The 23,769-nt window shown below is 41.6% G+C and overlaps 1 protein-coding gene across 2 annotated transcripts in view; it reads left to right on the forward strand.

The window, feature by feature from the left end:
- Positions 1 to 4,299: 4,299 nt before the first annotated feature.
- The window catches only part of N4BP3 (NEDD4 binding protein 3), a 57,961-nt gene continuing 38,491 nt past the window's right edge, over positions 4,300 to 23,769 (forward strand). Inside the window, exon 1 of one of the 2 annotated variants that reach the window (XM_073575125.1) lies at positions 4,300 to 4,420. The gene's annotated coding sequence lies outside the window, so the exon portion shown is untranslated. Of the gene's footprint in view, positions 4,426 to 23,769 lie in introns of both variants that reach the window. The other variant, XM_073575124.1, reaches the window with a different exon arrangement.

Consider the following 23,769-nt stretch of genomic DNA (forward strand, 5'->3'; position numbering starts at 1 on the left):
GAAAGAAATGACATGTCACTTCTTTTCTGCGGATTCCGCTGCGGTTTACCATCTCCTCCATTGTAGAGGTGATAAACCGCAGGGCAAAACTGCAGCCTAATCCGCAGGTAAACCACAGGTCTTTTGACCTGAAATTTACCTGCAAATTTTACAAAATCCGCGAGGAGAAATCCGCAGCACCTAAAAACTACGTGTGCACATACCCTTAGGGGGTGTGCACACGTTGCTGTTTTTGCTGCGGCTTTTTCAGCAAAGAAACCGCATCCCTTGACAGAAACCGCAGGGTAAAATATTCCTGCGGATTCCTAGTATTTGTTCAGCGGATTTGATGCAGGTTCTAGCCCGTTGAGAGATTTTTTTGTATATCCCGGAACGTAGAATGCAGCTGCAGTTCCGCAAAAAAGAAGTGACATGCTGCGGAAAATAACTGCAGCGAATCTGCGCAGAATTTTCCGCAGCATGTGCACAGCGGATTTGGTTTTCCATAGGTTTACATGGTACTGTAAGCCACATTGAAACTGCTGCGGATCCGTAGGACCAAATCCGCTGCGGATCCACAGCAAAAACCGCAACGTGTGCACACACCCTTAGATATGGATGAATCTGCTGCAACTCAAAATGTCTTTGGTTTTGAACCCTTGTCACATTGACCGTTCCCTCCAGGTCTCATGCTTGTGGCTTATTTTTGACATCTTTGTCAAGTGAACACTCCCTCTATGTGCCATAGACTTTATGTACTTTGACTCATGATATTACAGAGATATGCTCTTTTTGAAGCGTTCAGTGACAATACTAAATCTTATGGAGGTACCACATGGTGCCGCATAAAATGACAATATCGTAGACTCACAGGAACTTGGTTCAGAGCCATGCACTTGACCTTGTTGTGTCAATGACTCTAGGCACCTAAACATCTCAAGGTCTTGAATAGTATGAATGGTCACTGATTTCAGCATGCACATATGGATTTTAAACCAGCAAAAGCACCCTCTATTGGCTATCTACGCCCTTGACCAGCAGCTAGTGATTGACTGAGGCACTTGGGACCCTTTGCAACATATCACTGCACAGTTCTTGCATGAGAAGTGCTTGATTTTACGGGTTTAACCCAGCACTAAGGCTGAGTGCAGACGGACTTTTTGGCCCTGCGGATTTTTCCGCGCAGAATGGAAGAAATCCGCAGGTCAAATGACCTGCATTTTTCCTGCGGATTTCTTCCATTTTTCATGCGGTTTTCTTGCGTTTTGTGCGGTTTTCCATCGCGGTTTTCCCCCTGCGGATTTGGTGACAGGGGAGATGGAAAACCGCACAAAAGTAGTAACATGCTGCGGATTTTGTACCGCGGAAAAATCTGCAGCATCTGCACAGCGTTTTTTGATTTAAAGGCTACTGTACATCACAATGCGGATATGCAGCGTTTCTGCGCGGTAAAATCCGCTGCGGAACCGCTGCAAATCTGCATCGTGTGCACACAGCCTAACTTGTTAATGAGGCTTCCTATGGATGTGAATCAGCAGTGTGGAGTCGGTACAGATTTCCACACTATGGCAGGTCAATACTAATACTTACACTGTTTATGGCCAGCAATGTCTGCATTCCTTTGTATATTAGCATGTTGCTATAAACGCCCATGATAACTGATTCCTCTGTACTCTGGTCCAGTTCCTAATGTTCATCCTGTACCAGCTGCTGCCACTCCTGGTAAAATACTGTTCTTTCTGCATATGTGGACCATCAAAACCTAGTGTGAAGAACTGCCCTGTCACCACTAAAAAGACCTGGAGCAAATGGACTGTGGGAAGAGAAATGTATAAGTGCATGATACAGGCTCCAGCTCATGGAAATCCTATTTGTGCTCAGCCTAAAGAATATGTGGGTAACACTGACAGCCACAGGGAGTAGTCCATTCATAAAATCCAGGCAGTCCAGACATTGTTGCGTAAAGATGAATCATTACACGCGATAATACTTAATAAAAAAAAAAAAAAAAAAAGTTTCGCAATATTCTGTATTCTGTATGGTAGATATCTTTGTGGTGTTTTCATTACTTTCACATTTTTGCTTTTTTTACGTTTGACAGACAAAGCCATTGCAAAACTTTTTTTTTTACTTTGCTACAATATGTAAGTAACTTTTGGCTGCAACACCTGTAGCCAGACCAAAGCTTGCTAGGTGTTTGTTACATCCCTGCAATACAAAGGTCATATGACAAGCAAGTGCAAAAAATCAGACACAGCTGGACTTCTTGCAACTCTCTTGCTGCAATTGCAATACACTTAAGGTGCCAATGCGATCCCATTCACTTGTATTTCGCTGCAATGTAACAGCAACACCTAGCGAACTTTGGTCACACGACATATCATTGCTGAAGTGTAGCCTTAACCTAAGGGCTCATTCCCACTTGCGATAAAATTGGACGAATGCAATCTGATAAAAAAAATCGGATTGAATTCGGACCAATGTTATTCTATGATTGTGTGTTCATTTGCGGTTTTTTTTTTTTTCCAGCTTGAATCGGATCACGATCAGACTAGAAAGAAATCGCAGCATGCTGAGATTGTAATCGGAAATCGGATCACATCTCTCAATAGAAGTTTAATGGGTGCGAGAAAAAAATCACGCAGCACTCGGACCATGCGAGTGCTGTAAGATTTTTACACACCGATCGCATTTGAAAAGCCGGCAATTCATATACGGCTACAGTAAAATCACACTGACAGGTTAGAATAGATATATACACAGAATACATAGTTATAGATATATAGATGTATAGGTATTTGTGTTTTGTAGAATATTTTGTTTGAAAACGATGTGTAAATGACAGAGAATTGCTCTATGTAAAAGCTCATGTTAAAATCGCACTGCATTCGGATGTAAATTGGATGCTAGGTGTGAAAAAACAATTTATGCTCGCATAAACGCATGACACTTGCATTACACTCGTCCATCTCTCCTGCATTAAAATCAGACTGATTTTAAAATCGCTAGTGTGTGTCCAGCCTAAGGCTACGTTCAGTATTTGGTCAGTATCAGTATTTTAGATCAGTATGTGTAAGGGTGTGTTTCCACGGTCAGTAAACGCTGCGGATTGGACGCTGTGGCTGTACGCAGCGTCCAATCCGCAGCAGCCAGATGTTACAGCATAGTGGAGGGGATTTTATGAAATCCCATCTCCACTATGTGTGCAGGACACCCGCAGCTTCCCTGCGTAACCGGACATGCGGTACGTCTTTCTAGACTGTAGCATGTCTATAAATATCACCGTCCTATGCATAGGATGCAGTGATTCCACATGGTTCAGTGAACACATGCGGAATCACCGCGCCGGTAGTGCTTTGGACGGAGCTGTGTGAAGTTTCCACAATCAGTGATGGTTTGGGAGCCATGTCATCTGCTGGTGTAGGTCCACTGTTTTATCAAGACCAAAGTCAGCGCAGTCATCTACCAGGAAATTTTAGAGCACTTCATGCTTCCCTCTGACAACAAACTTTTTGGAGATGGAAATGTCAATCTCCAGCAGGACTTGGCACCTGTCCACACTGCCAAAAGTACCAATACCTGGTTTACAAACAACAGTATCACTGTGCTTGATTGACCAACAAACTCGCCTGACCTTAGCCTCATAGAGAATCAATGGGGTATTGTAAAGAGGAAGATGAGACACCAGACCCAACAATGCAGATGAGCTGAAGGCTGCTATCAAAGCAACTTTGGCTTCCATAACACCTCAGCAGTGCCACAGGCTGATCGCCTCCATGCCACGCCACATTGATGCAGTAATTGATGCCAAAGGAGACGGGACCAAGTATTGAGTGCATTTACTGAACATACATTTCAGTAGGCCAACATTTCAGATTTTAAAATAATTTTTCAAGCTGGAGTTGTAAAGTATTCTAATTTACTGAGATAATGACTTTTGGGTTTTCATTGACTGTAAGCCATAATCAACATTAACAGGAATAAACACTAGAAATAGATCACTCTGTAATGAGTTTCACTTTTTGCATTGAAGAACTGAAATTAACTTTTTGATATTCTAATTTTCTGAGATGCACCTGTATACTTTATTTCCTCTTTTAGCAGGAGCTTATGGGCAGCATATCACTCTGTCCATATATTGCCATATATCAAAGGTATTAATCGGAGGTATACATTGGAAAAGCCTATCTCCAATGTTCACTGAATCGACATAAGCTTTTGCTCAAACTTCTGTTGCCTGTCAGAATAGCCTAGCATAATGTAGTATTATAACTAATTAAGAGGAAATTACCTGTTCTCTTTGTGTGTAATTGGACAACATTTACAGATCTATCTTGTTTGTCATTAATCCTTTAAAAGGGGAAGCTGTGACGCCAGTGTGAATGAATCAAGAAGATTCCAAAAATGGCCACTGTATTCTACTCGCATGTTAAAAAGCCAGGTCAGGTAATACAATTACCCGAATGTCTTATGTATTGTAAGAATTCCCTACCATAAAATCGGCTTTAAAGTGACACCGTACCAAAGTGTCATTTTATAAATTGAAGTCCTTGCCATACTATACATTTGGCCTATGCTTTTTAAACTTATGAACAGTTTTGGCAAGGAGTTTAAAAAAAAAAAAAATATATATATATATATATATATATATATATATATATATATATATATATATATATATATATATATATATATATATATATATATATATATATATACACAGTGAGGAATTTTAAAACTATTTCTAGTTGTGCAGGTTCTCCCACTTAAAAATATGAGAGAGGCCTGTAAGTGACATCATAGGTAGAACACAACTGAGAGTCAAAATGAGAAAACAAATCCAGAAAATCACCTTGTCTGATTTGGCAACATTTATTTTGCAAATTATTAACAAAAGTTCATCTCAATATTTTGTTATATATCCTTTGTTGGCAATCACAGAGGTCAAACGTTTTCTGTAAGGCTATGTGCACACATATGCAGAAAATTTCTGCATTAAAAACCGGACTCCTTCCCAGAAAACGTGCGCTTTTTTCCCGCTTGTTTTTACTGCGGTTTTTGACACGATTTTTTTCCGGAGAGTCCCCAGACACACAGAAAATAGCCAGAAATGCGGAATTTACCGTGAAATTAATGAGCATGCTGCATTTTTTTCGTGGTAAAAAACGCATCAATATGAGCAAAATGCATTAAAATGAATGAGAAGCTTCTTTTAGGCGTTTGAGCGGATTTTTTGGTAAATCCGCGGGAAAAACGCGAAAAAAACCGCACCGCGTGAACACAGCCTAAGTCTTCACAAGGTTGTAAACACTGTTGGTGGTATGTTGACTCATTCCTCCATTCAGATCTCCTCTAGAGCAGTGATGTTTTGGGCCTGTTACAGGTCTGTGTGAGCCAGAAATCTTGCATGTTTTTAGGTGCTCAAATACTTATTTTCCACCATAATTTGCAAAATAAATCTTGCCAAGTCAGACAAGGTGATTTTCTGGATTTGTTTTCTCATTTTGACTCTCACAGTTGTGGTCTACCTATGATGTCAATTACAGGCCTCTCATCTTTTTAAGTGGGAGAACTTGCAGAATTGGTGGCTGACTAAATACTTTTTTCCCCACTGTACATATACACGTTGTCAAAATTGTTGGTACCCCTTGTTTAATGACAGAAATAACTTGAATCTGACAAAAGTAATAATCAAAAATCTATGAAAATGAACAACTGAAAGTCTGACATTGCTTTTCAACCATGCTTCCACAGAATTCAAAAAAATAAAATAAAACTCATGAAATAGGCCTGGACAGAAATGATGGTACCCTTAACTTAATAATTTGTTGCACAACCATTTGAGGCAATTACTGCAATCAAACGATTCCTGTAACTGTCAATGAGACTTCTGCATCTCTCAACAGGTATTTTGGCGCACTCCTCAAGAGCAAACTGCTCCAGTTGTCTCGTATTTCAAGGTTGCCATTTCCAGATGGCATGTTTCAGCTCCTGCTAAAGATGCTCAATAGGATTTAGGTCAGGGTTCATAGAAGGCCACTTCAGAATAGTCCAGTGTTTTCCTCTTAGCCATTCTTGGGTGTTTTTAGATTTGTATTTTGGGTCATCATCGTGTTGCAAGACCCAAGACGTGCGACTGAGGCCAAGCTTTCTGACACTGGGCAGCACATTTCTCTCTAGAATCCCTTGATGATGGTCTTGAGATTTCATTGTACCCTGCACAGATTGTAAACACCCTGAGCCAGATGCAGCAAAGCAGCCCCAGAACAGAGCCTCCTCCATGTTTCACAGTAGGGACAGTGTTCTTTTCATGATATGCTTCACTTTTCTGTCTGTGAACATAGAGCTGATGTGCCTTGCCAAAAAATTCCATTTTTGTGTCATCTGTCCTTAGGACATTCTCCTAGAAGATTTGTGGCTTGTAGCTTGGCAAATTTCAGTCTGGCTTTTTTGATTTTTTTTTTTTTTTTTTTTTTTTTTTTTGTTTGTTCCCAACAATGGTGTCCTGCTTATTCATCTCCCATGAAGTCCACTTTGGCTCATACAGTGACGGATGGTGCGATCTGACACTGATGTTCTTTGAGCTTGAAGTTGACCTTTAATCTGTGTAGAATTTTTTGTGCTCTTTTGTTACCATTTGTATTTTCCATTTTTGATTTGTCATCAATTTTTCTCCTGTGGCCACGTCCAGGGAGGTTGGCTACAGTCCCATGGAGCTTAAATTTCTGAATAATATGTGCAACTGTAGTCACAGGAATATCAAGCTGCTTGGAGATGGTCTTATAACTTTTACCTTTTAACATGTTTGTCTGTAATTTTCTTTCTAATCTCCTGAGACAACTCTTTCCTTTGCTTCCGCTGGTCCATGTTGAGTGTGATACACACCATGTCACCAAACAGCACAGTGAGTACCTGTAGCCCTCTATACAGGCCCACTCACTGATTCCAAGATTGTAGAGACCTGTGATGCAGTGGACACACCTTGCCTTAACATGTCCCTCTTGTCACATTATTTCAGGGGTACCATCATTTCTGTCCTGGCCTATTTCATGAGTTTTATTTTATTTTTTTTTAATTCTGTGGAAGCATGGTTGAAAAGCAATGTCTGACTTTCATTTGTTCATTTTCATAGATTTTTGATTTCTTACTTTTGTCAGATTCAAGTTATTTCTGTGACCATTGTGGGTTTTCCTGTCATTAAATGAGGGGTACCAACAATTTTGACCACGTGCATACAAAAATACCTCTGAAGGTTCTTTACACTGGATTACAAGTGAAACGTTCACTCATTTCCGACAATAAGATTCTGTTTTTACACACCCCCCCCTTTCTTACAAGAGCCATAACATTTTTTTGGTTGTTGTTGTTTTACACTATTGGCAAAGTCACATGTTTTTCTGGGATGAGTTGTATTTTTGAAAGACAATGTTCAATGTACTGGAAAAAAAAAATCCAAGTTTGGTGAAACTGAAAAAAATGCAGCGCCGCAATTTTATTTTTTTTAGGTTTGGTCTTTACAACATTCATTGTGCAGTAAAAATAACTTGACAACATGATTCTGCAAATACAGCGATAAAAAAGCTTGTATAGTTTTGTGAGTTGGTTGGTGGAAAAAAAAAATTGAAAGTTTTCCAAGACCTATAACATTTTCATTTTTACACTGTCGTAGTGTTTTTTGTTTTTTTTTTGGTGTGGTAAACTGACATTTTTATTGATACCATTTTGGTGTAGCTACAGCATTTAGTTTCTTACTGCAATTTTTGTTGTAGATTTGGAGACTAAAAGAAGCAATTAAATAGTTCTATATTTTAATGGATATAGCAATAGGACATTTTATTCTGTTTTTTCATTTTAATGAGGATGATTAAAATTTTTAGACTTGGGCCAGGGTCACACTTGCGTGTGTAATGTGAGAAACTTGCGCATCAATACCGGGCACTGCCGCCAGCGCTCGGACTGGAGTGTGCGGCTGCATGTATTTCTATGTAGATGGAGTGGCGGCAGTGCTGGATATTGATGTGAGAGACTCACGCTATTTTCTCGCATTGCACACGCAGGTATGACCCCGGCCTTACTTTGTATACGTCATAGAACTTTTTTTTAATCATATTGTTAGTTACATTAACGGACTTGAACCTGAGATCAACTGGTAATATATACGATAATACTGTGGTATTGCAGTATTTAGTATATCATAATTCACACTCTCCTATAAAATCAATCTAGTGGTTTACCTAGAGTCTTATGGACTCCGATGCAAAATTTGGATCTGCCCACCTCCAACTTCAACCAGCATGTTGGTCAAATGTATGGGCCCTTGTAGTAGTCTAAATCCTATAAGGACAAAGGTAATGTCCCCCATATTGGACCCTCTTCTGGTATGTATATCCCTGTTCTGCTGTTGTTCCCTAATGCAGTAATAAAAAAGACCCCAAAACCTTCTACTCCCCCCCCGCCCCACTGCCACATCATGCAGCATCCTCCTCTGCAGCAGGTGCAGAGCTGGCATGCCTGCTATGGGCGACATATGACATCACTAACATGTGCTGCTTGCTGACGTCGGCGTGTATTGTTGGCATCAGCAGCCCCCCTGCCTCCTAGACCCGGTTCTGGTTACACCCTCAGCGACTACAATAGTTTCACCCATGTCCAGCCACTATCTAGTCTTCATAGCAGCTCCATCTTTGCAAGCCGGAGGGTCTTTAGTAGGTACCCAACTCCCTTGGGAACTCATTGGCACTCTGTGAATGTGTCATAGGAGGGGGAGCAATGAGCATTCGAACTGGCGCAGTGTCCGAGCCACGTACTTTAAATGCTGCTATCGAAGATTGACAGCAGGCTTTAAATAGTTACAGGGAACCTGAAAATAAAGATTAAACAACCACAAGTCGGATTTAATCAACCAAGGTATTATTGTTATCAGTATAACGGCGCTGACCTGACACTGTCTGTAGGTTACTGTGCACAATCCAGCTGACAGGTTCCCTTTAACTATTTAAAACCTGCTTTTTAAAGCGGATTTGTCATAAAAATTTACAATACAAAATGTATACATAATTTTTACATAATTTTTTTTAACACATCCAATTGTGGAGCTTATTATTCCAAGATATATTAACCCCTTCATGACATGCGCCGTACTAGTACTGTGCGGGAGGTCTAATTGTGCCCAGAGCTGTACTAGTACATCACCGCGGGGATTGGGTGCGGGTGTCAGCTGACCATGGGCATTTAGCATCTCTGATGCCACTGTCAGTAGTGACAGCGGCATAGAGAGGCATCTCGCAGGGAGGGGGGGGGGCTCCCTGTGCGCTCCCACCAGATCCACGCGATGTCCTTCCATGATGGCCATCGGGTCCTTCTGGGTCCTGGATGGGTAGGTGGCTTACAAGTGCCTGCTGAGAGCAGGCGCCGGCATGCCCCCTTCCCTGCCTGTCAGCTGATCTGATACTCTGCTGTGCTGTGTCAGAGAAGCAATCTGATGTAAAATAGTAATGTCCCATGCTAGGACAATGTAATAAAGTTTAAAAAAAATTATAATGCGAAAATATATATTTTACCAATAAATACATTTATTCATGTAAATAAAAAAATTAAAAGTACACATTTGGTATTGCCGCGTCCATAACGATCCGCTCTAAAACTGTCCCACTAATTAACCCCTTCAGTGAACACCGTAAAAAATAAAAATAAAAACGAGCCAAAAAGCAATGCTTTATCATACCGCTGGACAAAAAGAGCAATAAAGCGCAATCAAAAAGATGGATGTAAATAAAAATTGTACCACTGAAAACATCGTCTTGTCCAGCAAAAAACAAGCCACCAGCTATCAGAATAAAGCAATGCAAATAAAATTATTTTTTCTTTTAAAATAGTTTTTATTGTGTAAAAGCACCAAAACATAAAAAAAAGATACAAATGAGGTGTCGCTGTAATCGTACTCACCCGAAGAATAATGCTGCCTTAAAGCAATTCCTTAACTACTGGTTTGTGTTAATTCTGTCTCCCAAAAATTGGTATAGAACACGATCAAAAAATGCCATGTGCCCGAAAATGGTAATGTAAAAAACTGCAGCTTGTCTCTCAAATAACAAGCCCTCACGTGAGTCTGTCAGCCGAAAAATTAAAAATTTGTAGCTCTCAAAATATGGCAGTGCAAACATTTTGTTTTTGCAATAAAAAGCGTCTTTTAGTGTGACAGCAGCCAAACGTAAAAAACAGATCTAAATCTGTCGCTGTAATCGCGCCGACCCGAAGAATAAAGTCGCCTAATCGATTATACCACATGAGGAATGGCATAAAAATTAAACAAAACCCAATTCTTCACATGCTGTCTTTTTTTTTTTTTTTCTTCACCATTCTGCCTCCCAAAGATCACAGCAAGCCTCAGCGCACATTTATCCATGTAAATATCTGAAATACGTGATTGAGACAGAACCTTTGGCGGGAAATTCCCTATAATGAGGCAGATGGAGGCACTGTGGACGCCAGAGCACCTGTGATCCAGTCGTGTCCATCTTTTTAGGATTGCATAAAAGTGCCGCCGGCCACAGTTTTGCGCCCATCTGAAAAGGACACCACTCAACAGAGGCCAGACGGAGTCCAGAGAAACTCTGCTGCCTCACTATAGTGAATGGATCTGTAGTGAAATATGTATGCATGTATGACAAGCAGTAATTAACATCTTTCCTTGCACTACAGCTCTCCACACAGGTCATGACCTCATGTTATCCTGAGAAGGTAGTCTCCTGTCTCCAAACTCGCCAGGAGGCTTTACTGAGAACCACACAGTGGTAACACTTCACACCTCTTAGTGTCTTTGAAGAAGAGATGCCAATTGGAGAATTACGCTATGTATGAGAAAGGTTACACAAGAGTTTCAGAGAAAAATAATGTAGTCATTGGTAAAATAGCCATGGTGCAGTCACAAACCAGCAATTAGAATATTAAAATGAGAGGCTGGTCTAGAAATTGGATTCCCAAGTCCCATCTATAAATTAGGCCTACACGCAAAGAAAAGGGTTCACAGTGAGGGGCAGCCTAGCTGTTGTCCATTTCATATCCCCCCTCCCTCTAGGACAGAGAATCAGGATGCAAAGTTCGATATTTCTGTAAGTTTTCTCCCTTTTATTTTATCGCTGTTTTGCCTATTTGTATGTCACATTTTATTTCCATTTTTATATTCTTTTTATTGTAAGCACTGTACCTTTTATATTAAAGCGTACAACTTTAATAAGTCTGAAACTTGTTGCTCTAAAGAATCCATAGCCTTAGAGTGTGTGCACAGGTTGAATGTTGGACTGAGTGAGGAGACAGATTAACCCATGCAGGCGCAACTCCAAGTCATGTGCTGAGAAGCGGGTACGTGACAAATTGGTGGCAGCAGTGGGATATACGAATATATCCTCCCTGGTAAATTGTGACAGGATCCATCGGGGGTTTCATCTGAATCACGTCACTCAGAGATTTAGAGGGAAACCACAAAGTAAGTGCTCAGCGTAGAGGTAGAGCGCCGGATAACTGTTGATCACAAACATTATATAAAATTTTCCCAATAAAAGCTTTCACTCAATCCACAAAAAAGCAAGTCTCCACTCAGGTCTGTCATCTGAAATATAGGAGGCTTCCATGTTACTGGTAGCACAAAGGCTCTGGAAAAGAGAAATGGCTTCTCACCCTCCAAAAGCAATTTGGCAAATTCTCCGCTCCCAAATCCAAATGTCCTCCTCCCTTCTGTGCCTAAACAATATTTAGCGCCCACATGTTTGACATTTCTGTAGTGATGAGAGCCCACCTAATTTACGAGTGCGTGTCTCCAATGGCGGATCTTAATAGGGGCGGATGGGGCGGTCGCCCCGGGCCCAAGGTTTTTTGGGGGCCCAGGGGCAGGGGCGGGCTGGGCCGGGTGGCAGAGAGGCAAATGCCCCCCGGACCGCTCCCCCAGCACCTGTACAGGGCCGGCCGTGCCCTGTGCTGTGACGCCGCCGGTAGCAGACAGCCGCCCGCGTCACATTCTATGAGGGGCCGGGAGCTGTGCACGGCCGTCACCTTGACGGCTGCTCAGCTCCGGCTGTACTTCTGGGTCAGATGTCGGGCGTGCACGATGACGTCATCGTGCACGCGCCGACATGTCCCGGAGGATGCTGAAAGCAGAGGCGCTGCTGGGGAGCGAGCCGGCTGCGAGGTAAGTATGGGGAACTTTTTTTATTTTTTTTATTTATAAAATGAATTAAATGGGGGAGGGGGTGAGTGGGGGCTGTACACAATGAAGGGGGGGTGACTGGGGCCTGTATATGATGAAGGGGGGGTGACTGGGGCCTGTATATGATGAAGGGGGGGTGACTGGGGCCTGTATATGATGAAGGGGGGGTGACTGGGGCCTGTATATGATGAAGGGGGGGGTGACTGGGGCCTGTATATGATGAAGGGGGGTGACTGGGGTTGTACAGGATGAAGGGGGTGAGTGGGGGCTTCACAGGATGAAGGGATGAGTGGGGGCTTCACAGGATGAAGGGGGGTGAGTGGGGCTGCATATGATGAAGGGGGGGTGAGTGGGGCTGCACATGATGAAGTGGGGGATAAGTGGGGCTGCACATGATGAAGTGGGGGATAAGTGGGGCTGCACATGATGAATTAAGGTGTAAGTGGGACTGCACATGATGAATTAAGGGGTAAGTGGGACTGCACATGATGAATTAAGGGGTAAGTGGGACTGCACATGATGAATTGGGGGTAAGGGGAACTGCACATGATGAATTAAGGGGTAAGTGGGACTGCACATGATGAATTGGGGGTAAGGGGAACTGCACATGATGAATTAAGGGGTAAGTGGGACTGCACATGATGAATTGGGGGTAAGAGGGACTGCACATGATGAATTGGGGGTAAGGGGGACTGCACATGATGAATTGGGGGTAAGGGGTACTGCACATGATGAATTGGGGGTAAGGGGGACTGCACATGATGAATTGGGGGTAAGGGGGACTGCACATGATGTGGGGGTAAAATTAACTGCACATGATGATGGGGGAGTGGGGCTGCACAGGAAGTTGGGGGGGGAAGGGGACTGCACATGATAAAATGGAAGGGGGGATAAGGGGCTGCAAATGATGAAGCGGCACTGCAGATGAAGTGAGTGGGTGATAGGGGACTGCAATGGATGAAGTAAGGGGACTTCAAATTAAAGTGGGGACATTAAAGTGGATCCCCTATGGCCAGGATCACGTTGGGCGATTTTGTGCGTATTGGCCGTAGGCCTACAGCTTATGTGCAACGTCTTTTTAGGCCATGTCCACACGTGGTGGAATGGTGGCGGGTTTTCCGTATGGACCCGCAGCAAACCAAGTGCTGCGGTCCGTACGGCTGTCAATTCCCGCACGGGGACCGCAGCGCTCAGGTGGGAAGGGGGCGTACAGGGGCCCAGGTTTTATGAACAGCCCCGGGCCCATAGTCCACTTAATCCGCCACTGCGTGTCTCCAGAAGCATAAGCTGGGCGTAATGTACTGGTCACTACAACGGGAGTTTGTAATTTTCACTCAGTAACGTCCACTGCTGCCTGTTTCTAGAAAACACCCATGAAGTCAAAATTGTCGCTACATCTGTAGATAAATTCCCAAAGGTTTATAATTTCCAAAATAGGGTCACTTGAGGGGATTCTGCTTTTCTAGCACATAGGGGCTCTTTATATGGAATCCGCAAACTAGTCTAGAAAAATCTGCGCTCCAGGAGGAAAATAGCGCTCAGTCCCTCCCTAGTATCTCCGTATGGCAAAGTAGTACTGTGCAGCCACATATGGGGTATTTCTATATTCAGAAGAAATTGTGGGACAGATTCTGGTGCCATTTTTACCCATTTTCCAGTGACAAAATGTAAAACTTGGAGCTAACACACAATCTTGGTGGTAAAAATGTAAATTATTTTTTCTTCACTGCCCAATGGTATAAAAGTTTGTGACACTTGTAGTGTCAATATAATCACTGCACTCCTAGATGAATTCATTGAGAGGTTTAATTGGTAAAATTGGGTCACTTATGGGAGGGTTCTGCTTTGTTGGCACTTCAGGGGCTCTGTCAATGTAACATGGCACCCTCAAACAAGTGCAGCAAAATCTGCACTGTAATATGGCCCTTCTGAGCTTTGTACTGTGCCTCAAAAGTAGTTTTCGATCACATATGGGGTATCGGTGAACTCAGGAGAAATTACACAACAAACTTTGGGGTCCATTTTCTCCTTTTGCCATTGTGAAAATATAAAATTTGTTGCTAAAAAAGATTTTTGTGGGAAAAATGTAAAAAAAATTTTTTTTCAAATTTTTTATTTTCACGGCTTAACGTTATAATCTTTTGTGAAGCACCTGGGGGTTCAAGGTGCTCAATACACATCTAGATAAGTTCCCTAAGTGATCTAGTTTTCAAAATGGTGTGGGGGGGTTTCCACTGTTTAGGCACATCAGGGGCTCTCCACATGCGGCATGGCATTCTGTAATTACAAGTATTCCATCAAATTTTGCATTCCAAAAGTCAAATGACGCTCCTTCCCTTCCAAGCCCTGCCATGTGCCCAAACAGTAGATTTCCCAAACACATGGGGTATCATCATGCTCAGGAAAAATTGCATAACAAAATGTATGATGCACTTTCTCCTATTACCCTTGCGAAAATAAAAAAAAAAAAAACTAAGTGTAAAGGAAAATTTTTGTGAAAGAAAAGTACGGCAAATGTTTTTTTCCTTCCACATCCCAAAAATTCCTGTGAAGCCCCTCAACGGTTAATAAACTGTGGTTTTGAGTACCTTGAGGGGTGCAGTTTTTAGAATGGTGTAATTTTGGGGTATTTTCTGTAATATAGACCCCTCAGTCACTTCAAGTGTGAGGTAGTGCCTAAAAAAAAAAAAAAAAAAAAATGGTTTTGCAAATTTTGTTGTAAAAATGAAAAATCTCTGGTCAAATTTTAAACCCTTATGTCCTAACAAAAAAAATTGTTTCCAAAATTGTGCTGATGTAAAGTAGACATGTGGGAAATGTTATAAATTAACTATTTTGTGTGATATGACTCTCTGATTTAAGGGCATAAAAATTAAAATTTTGAAAATTGCTAAATTTTCACAATTTTCGCCAAATTTCCATTTTTTTCACAAATAAACGCTAGTTATATCTAAGAAATTTTACCTCTATCATAAAGTACAATATGTCACGAGAAAACAGTCTCAGATTCACCAAGATCCATTGAAGCGTTTCAGTTATGACCTCATAAAGTGACAGTGGTCAGAATTGTAAAAATTGGTTCGGTCAAGAAGGTGAAAACAGGCTTTGCCTCATAGGCATTAATCAAATGTACTTTGTTCATGGAAAAAACACTTTTTTAAGGTCTCATGCACATGGACATTCTACAGCGATGTTTGGCATGAAGCTGTATTAGCCATTAGGGATGAGCGAATCGCTTCGGATAACTCCTTATCTGAATGGCTGTAGTGCTTACCAAATAGATGTATCGGTAACCTGGATCCTTGGAACGTTCCCAATAATCAGCTGTTCGGTGCCGCAGCTGCATGTGGCTGTGTGACAGTCACAGCACATGCAAAGAGAGCCCAACAAACAGGCTCTACATACATGTGTTGTGACTGTCATACAGCCGTGACACATGCAGCTGCGGCACCGAACAGTTGATTATCAGGAGGGCTCCAGATATCTGGGTTTGCGATGCAGCTATTCGGGAAGCGCCCGAAACATCCAGAAAAGTGCCCGCAAATGATGGGTAACTGTGCCCACAAGTAAAGGAGACCGATTCACCTTATGAACAGGAGCCCGAGATACTGTAATCTCACCCTGACAACGCGTGTTTCGCCACTGGCTTCTTCCAGGCACTTTTCTGGACGTTGTCTATAGTTATCTGGCAGGTTATCGCCCATAAGCTGACATTACTATATATACTCTTGGGTCTTAATATTGCGTACAGGTCCTTTACCACAGGCAGTAAGCCATATAACGCTTCCAGCATTCACCTTGCACGCTTATTTATTTTTTTTAATATTATATCATTGATTTAGAGATGGCCTCTAGTTCTAGTCCTCAATTGCTTGTGGTAGCTACTCAGCATATTATCTATCTGCATATAATTATATCTGAAGCACTAGAAACTTCATAGAGGCTCTTTGAACTGGTTGTTACCGGTTGTATATAGGATATCTTAATTGAGTTGCTATTAAGTGAATTATTTCTGAACAGGATATATATTTTTGCCATATTGGTGTTTATTATAGGTAGCCGTTACTGTCCTCTATGTGAGGCACTCTGCTTTTTTACTTTTCACTCTTGTATTTTAATTTTTGTGAATAAAAGCTAATTTTTAAACTATGGATCTCTACATTCTCCCTTTAAATCTTTTATGGGATGTACGTGTTTTTCACTAAAGTGAAGTGCCATTCTCTAATTTTGCTCATTATCTTGATGAGTCCAAATCTATAGAGTATTTTCTTCTAGCAGCAATGTTTATAGTGGACAATATGTCTACACACATCATGCCAAAGAATATTCAATGCGGAGGCCATGCAGCTCTGTCTTGGGCTGCCTTGAAGGGTCTGTGCACTGAGCTCTATGTTCATGAGCGCTAAATCTTATTACGGTATTTGTATTCCTGGTAAATGAGCGGTGATTCAGGGATAAAATGGGAACATTACCACGTTATTGGCCTTGGAAAGCCACTTTTAAGGTTTGATTACAAAGGTAACTTTTAATACAATTGTTTAATATAGCAACTACATATATTGATATCAACTGTGAATAGTCTCTGAAGATTGAAAACTGGCGTTCCATTAGTATGTCTCTCTGGTGGGGACTGAAAGTAAAAATGCTACACCTCCCCTTTGTCATCATCTTTGTTGAGGTTTGGAAATTCCAGAAAGCCAGTGAACCGAGAGATAAGGAGGTGATATTAATTGTATACTCTCGATTGGACATTCCAGGAAGTTTCAAGGAATTAGGAGGCCTCATGTCATGCTACATCTAATACCATTTATTCATCAAACACTTCATGGTGAAGCTATGAGTTCACATCACTTTTTGAGGTTTTACCATCTGAAATTTTATGTAGATCATTCTGTAATGTTTGCTAAAATGAGAAATCATTGAGTAATATTTGCCTTTAAATATGAATAATTTTAGTGAAATGAAGATGATTTCATAGAAACTAAAAGTCAACTGCTCCTGGGACATTACACCCAGCATCCCTAGCAATCAGCTAAGTAAAGGGTAAGTTGGTGAAGGAGCTGCAGAGGCACGACAGACTGTTTAATTAGTAAAGAGGACGCAGTTCTCGTTTAGCTCAGAGTAGGTCATCAAATGCCTTTTATGGATTGATAAAGAAATAACCAGAAGTGATCACTAAAATAATAAAGTGTCCAAAGAGATTTTTTTTCAAAGGGTTGTCCAGAACGAAGATATTTATGCCCCATTTATGATTTTTCGTCAGTATCCGATCAGTGGGGTTCAGACTAATACCTGGTGCCACTGCTACTGGAAGTGACCGAGCCAGCTTTGAACGTTGTGTAGTGGCCGTTCTCGTTTACTGTAGCTCATTGTAGTGAATGGAAGCTTAGCTCAACATACACTGCTCAAGAAAATAAAGGGAATGCTCAAATAACACATCCTAGATCTGAATGAATGAAATATTCTCATTGAATGCTTTGTTCTGTACAAATTTGAATGTGCTGACAACAAAATCACACAAAAACCATCAATGCAAATCAAATCTATTAACCAATGGAGGCCTGGATTTGGAGTCTCACACAAAATTCAAGTGGAATGTAATGCCCTTAAAACAAGTCAAAATCATGCTCAGTATTGTGTGTGGCCTCCATGTGCCTTTATGGCCTCCCTACAACACCTGGGCATGCTCCTGATGAGGCGGCAGATGTTCTCCTGAGGGATCTCTTCCCAGTCCTGGACTAAAGCATCCGCCAACTCCTGGACAGTCTGTGGTGCAACGTGACGTTGGTGGATGGAGCGAGGCATGATGTCCCAGATGTGCTCAAATGGATTTAGGTCTGGGAGACGGGCAGGCCAGTCCATAGTTTCAATGCCTTCATCTTGCAGGAACAGCTGACACTCCAGCCACATGAGGTCTGGCATTGTCCTGCATTAGGAGGAACCCAGGGCCAACCGCACCAGCATATGGTCTCACAAGGGGTCTGAGGATCTCATCTCGGTACCTAATGGCAGTCAGGCTACCTCTAGCGAGCACATGGAGGGCTGTGCGGCCCTCCAAAGAAATGCCACCCCACACCATTACTGACCTACTGCCAAACCGGTCATGCTGAACGAAGTTGCAGGCAGCAGATCGCTCTCCACGGCGTCTCCAGACTCTGTCACGTCTGTCACATGTGCTCAGTGTGAACCTGCTTTCATCTGTGAAGAGCACAGTGCACCAGTGGCGAATTTGCCAATTCCGGTTGTTATGTGGCAAATGCCAAGCGTCCTGCACGGTGTTGGGCTGTGAGCACAACCCCCATCTGTGGACGTCGAGCACTCAGACCATCCTCATGGAGTCGGTTTCTAACAGTTTGTGCAAACACATGCACATTTGTGGCCTGCTGGAGGTCATTTTGCAGGGCTCTGGCAGTGCTCCTCCTGTACCTCCTTGCACAAAGGCTTTGGTAGCGGTCCTGATGCTGGGTTGTTGCCCTCCTATGGCCCCCTCCACGTCTCCTGGTGTACTGGCCTGTCACCTGGTAGCGCCTCCAGCCTCTGGACACTACGCTGACAGACACAGCAAACTTTCTTGCCACAGGTCGCATTGATGTGCCATCCTGGATGAGCTGCACTACCTGAGCCACTTGTGTGGGTTGTAGAGTCTGTCTCATGCTACCACGAGTGTGAAAGTACAACCAGCATTCAAAAGTGACCAAAACATCAGCCAGAAAGCATTGGTATTGAGATGTGGTCTGTGGTCCCCACCTGCAGAACCATTCCTTTATTGAGGGTGTCTTGATAATTGCCAATTTCCATCTGTTGTCTATTCCATTTGCACAACAGCATGTGAAATTGATTGTCAATCAGTGTTGCTTCCTAAGTGGACAGTTTGATTTCACAGAAGTTTGATTTACTTGGAGTTATATTCTGTTGTTTAAGTGTTCCCTTTATTTTTTTGAGCAGTGTATATGAACTGTAATGACATGTTAAGTGTATGGGTATGAACAACTTGATATAATGAGTAGTTCCAATAAAATTTTGTCAGTGTATCTCTCCATATCTCTCTGTATAAACATGGAAAATGCAGCTGTGATGAAACAATTGTTGGTCCGCATAAAAGATGCGATCAACCAAAAAACAAACGTATGATAGTCATTGGGCCAATATACTTTGGAAAAGTGACTGGAATCCGATAACTGATAATCTGTAGGCGTTCAAGAGCCTCATGGTTATTTCATATATTGCAAGTTACTTCCTAGCCATAGGCTAGAACAGCACTCCCAGTCCTCATGCACCTAATTACTGGTGCAGTGCAACTTGGTAAGTTTTGGTCTGATGTATCCACCAAATGTAAAGCCACAAAAAAAAGGAACAGTGTTCCAAATAATGTAATATTATGATCAGAGATGCAATATTTCAACTACATTATAGCTCAGTGAAAGCTGTAATATAGCCAAAACCTTGCATCCTAAATTGATACATTATGTTGAAACGTGATTTGGAGTGCTGCTTCCTTTTTTGTTTCTTTTTTGAATGTCTGTAGGATAGGGATACAGGAAAGATAAATATCTTTGTACCGTGTTAGCCACATCACTTGTCTTATCTATTGCGTTATTTCTGTGCTGTTTTGTGTATAAATATGTGACTCTTCAGATGTTGTATTAGTCCAGCCTGATGAGGAGACCTGAATAGTCTCGAAAGCTTGCAATGTGTTACCTTTTAATGGCTAACTGAAAAGATGGTATCAACCACTTTGGACTCTCAATTGTAGGATAGGCAATAATTTACTGATCACTAGGAACCCCAGCGATCCTGAGAATGAGGCATTGAACCCAGGAATCGGGCTCTAAATAACCTCTCATGAATGAAGCAGAAGTATGCATGAACAACTTCTGCTCCATTCATGGTCTATTTTTGTTAAGGCATGTGCATAACTATGTGGGTTTGACTGATCGTTTCTTTAGATAATTTAGGACTTTTCACTGATAACAAGTGGTTGGTTTTAAATAAAGACTGGTTTAGACAAGCCAATACTCAAGACCGATGGTTTGATTTTATAAACATGCCGGCAATCACCAAAATGGTAAGCAAAAGGTTAATTCCCTCATTAAAATAAGTTATTGGTAGCACGTCATCTTATGGAATCAGAAGGTGTGCTGAAGATATTGTCTGCCCAGAACAAGCATACTAACAATTGTTTTGTGTATATAGAATTCTCGGCTGCTTGTTTCAACAGGCTAATAAACCACTGTCAATTAGCTTGTATAGATGTTCGGTAGTTGCTTTACAGCTGCTGTCATCTGGTGTTGATGCACCTTAAGTTCTGGTCAGTAGTAGTTAAGGTGTTCTCTGAGCTAAGCATAATGTTCTATTTAAAAGAATTGGATGACCCCGACTCCCTTGCACTCTTATGTTCTCTGAAGCTGATCCCATATGTTGGAGGCAGGGCTGTGGAGTCTTGAGTCTGTTTCCATTTTAGTGAAGTCGATATAAAATGGACCGACTCCAGCTCCTAAAATATATAATAATTTGGGTACAGTAGTACAGTGCAGGATGTGCTGTAAAGGTTTTCATAATAACTTGGGAAAGTTATGAAATGGCCTATAAATGTCTGCTCTGTTCCTGATCAAAGGATCTCGGGTTTTAGTTGAGATGAATCTGTGCTTCACTTTTATGTACAGGTTCAGTAGTGACCAGTACTGGGAAGTCGGAGGTTTGGCTTACCAACTCCAAATCCCTGGTTTGAGGTGTGTAGATGACAAAGGCAATTTATTACGTATTTTTTGGTCTTGTAGGCTGCTTACTCCTTTTTGGGACGAAGTACAATTGGTGATGCGAAAAATCAACAGATTTTGTGCTTGATCTGACTCTTGCTCTTTTCCTTCTCCATCATTGTGACATCCTTCTAAATAAAAAATATACAGAAAGTCCATACTGAGGCATTTAACCCCTTAACGACTGCCGTTCGCCTTTTAACGGAGGCAGTTAATGGTACTTAAACCACAGCGCCATTAACGGCGCTGAGGAAAAAGTGTATAGCGCCCCCTAGAGTCAGAGTTTCTCCGGGGTCTCAGCTGCCGGACGTAGCTGAGAACCCAGAGAACATGATTCGGGTCAGTTTTTACTGACCCCTTTGTTGCATTCGCCGTTGCTAATGGTATAACGGCGACCGCAAAAAAAAGTCCATTTTCTCATTTCATCTCTCCTCTGATATGATTGCACATCAGAGGAGAGATAAATAGGGTCCCCGATTTCTTCCCCCCCCCCCCCCCCACGGCCGCCAGCGTAGTCTTCCGGGAAGAAAATGACAGGCACATATGCAGTGCGCCTGCTGAGATTGGCCGGCCGGCAACAATAGATTTTTCCTGTTGGTTCATTTTGATCACTGTGATAGACCCTATTACAGTGATCAAAATAAAAAAATAGTAAATCAAACCCCCCTTTATCACCCCCTTAGTTAGGGAAAAATAATAAAATAAATGTATTTATTTCCATTTTCCCATTAGGGATAGGATTGGGGCTAAAGTTAGTGTTAGGGCTAAAGTTAGGGTTGGGGCTAAGGTTAGGATTACAGTTGGGGATAGGGGTGTGTTGGGATTAGGGTTAGGGGTGTGTTGGGGTTGGACTTAAAAATGGGGGTTTCCACTGTTTAGGCACATCAGGGGCTCTCCAAATGGGACATGGCGTCCAATCTCAATTCCAGTCAATTATGCGTTGAAAAAGTGAAACTATGCTCCTTCCCTTCTGAACCCTGATGTGTGTCCAAACAGTCGTTTTCTCACATATATGGTGTACCAGCATACTCAGGACAAATTGGACAACTTTTGGGGTCCAATTTTTCCCGTTACCCCCTGTGAAAATTAAAAATTGGAGGCTAAAACAATCATTTTTGTGGGGGGAAAAAATGATTTTTTTTTCACGGCTCTACGTTATAAGCTTTAATTAAACACTTGGGTGTTCAAAGTTGTCATCACACATCTAGATAAGTTCCTTGGGGGGTCTAGTTTTGAAAATGGGGTCACTTGTGTGGGGTTTCCACTGTTTAGGCACATCAGGAGCTCTCCAAACGCGACATGGTGTCCAATCTCAATTCCAGCCAATTCTGCATTGAAAAAGTGAAACTGTGCTCTTTCCCTTCTGAGCTCTGCTATGCGCCCAAACAGTGGTTTACCCCCACATATGGGATATCGGCATATTCAGGAGAAATTGCACAAAAAATTTTATGGTTCATTTTCTCTTTTTACACTTGTGAAAATAGAAAAAAAAATTGTTCTGGAGTAAAATGTTTGTGAAAAAAAATTTAAATGTTCATTTTTTTCCTTCCACATTGCTTCAGTTCCTGTGAGACACGTAAAGGGTTAATTAACTTCTTAAATGTGGTTTTGAGCACCTTGAGGGGGTGCAGTTTTTAGAATGGTGTCACTTTTGGGTGTTTTCTGTCATTTACACCCCTCAAAGTGACTTCAAATGTGAGGTAGTCCCTAAAAAAAAAAAAAAAAAAAAAAAAATGGTTTTGTAAATTTTGTTGTAAAAATGAGAACTCGCTGGTCAGCTTTTAACCCTTATAACTTCCCAACAAAAATTGTTTTCAAAATTGTGCTGATGTAAAGTAGACATGTGGGAACTGTTATTTATTAAGTATTTTGTGTGACATCTCTCTGATTTAAGAGCCATATTTCTGTTTTTTCATAAACACAAGTCATATTGAAGACATTTTACCACTAGCACGAAGTACAACATGTCACAAAAAACTGTGTCTGAGTCAGTGGGATATGTTGATGCATTTCAGAGTTATAACTACATAAAGTGACAGTGGTCAGAATTGTAAAAATTGGCCTGGTCATTAAGTAGCGAATTGGCTCTGTCACTAAGGGGTTAATTGTGACTGCTCATGCATGCATTCCCCACCTCTGTAAAAAGGATTCTGCTCCCATGATCTGTCTCTGGTTCTCAAAAATGAGTGAAGTGATGTTGATAGGGGAACGGAGCGCTACATTTAATAACTCTTATGACTGTTTTGTAACACTTTATTGGCTTGAGTTTAGATCTTCTGTCGAATATCGGGCCTATATCGAGGAGTACTGAACGAGGAACATTTAGTCTGATTAATAACACCCCTGCCCTTCTCCCCTTGTGTCTTCTATACAGATTCTTTTCTCTTTTCTTTCTTAAGTTTGATCTAATAGTTGGTAAAGAAACTTTACATTATTCCGCTTTATTGAACTGTTGATAAGATTTTAGTATGAATAATGATTCGATGTCATGATGCTGTGTCACTTTTCATAAGAGCTAGATGGACATTGCGCTATGCTATTCGATGTGGATTACGAATGTGTCACACTCGGTGCCTTGGTCTGTGTTGTTTTGATTTATGCAGTTTTAATAAAAAACAAAATTTAAAGAAAAAAAGGGAATCAAATGAGAAACTAGTTGTCACGTGACCACGATCTTTCGAGCTGGGAACGCAGTGGAATCCTGAGCGTGTGCATGTAGCACACTGTCGGGATTCTTCAGTGTGATAATGGCATTGCAAAAAGATTGTTTAACCTGAAAAAAACCTTTAAGTCCAAGAATGTGAATCTTTTCACTTTATTTAGGTTTACATT

The sequence above is a fragment of the Dendrobates tinctorius genome, unplaced genomic scaffold (genome assembly GCF_039654945.1).
Source record: "Dendrobates tinctorius isolate UK_male_01 unplaced genomic scaffold, ASM3965494v1 ptg000043l, whole genome shotgun sequence".
NCBI lineage: Eukaryota > Metazoa > Chordata > Amphibia > Anura > Dendrobatidae > Dendrobates > Dendrobates tinctorius.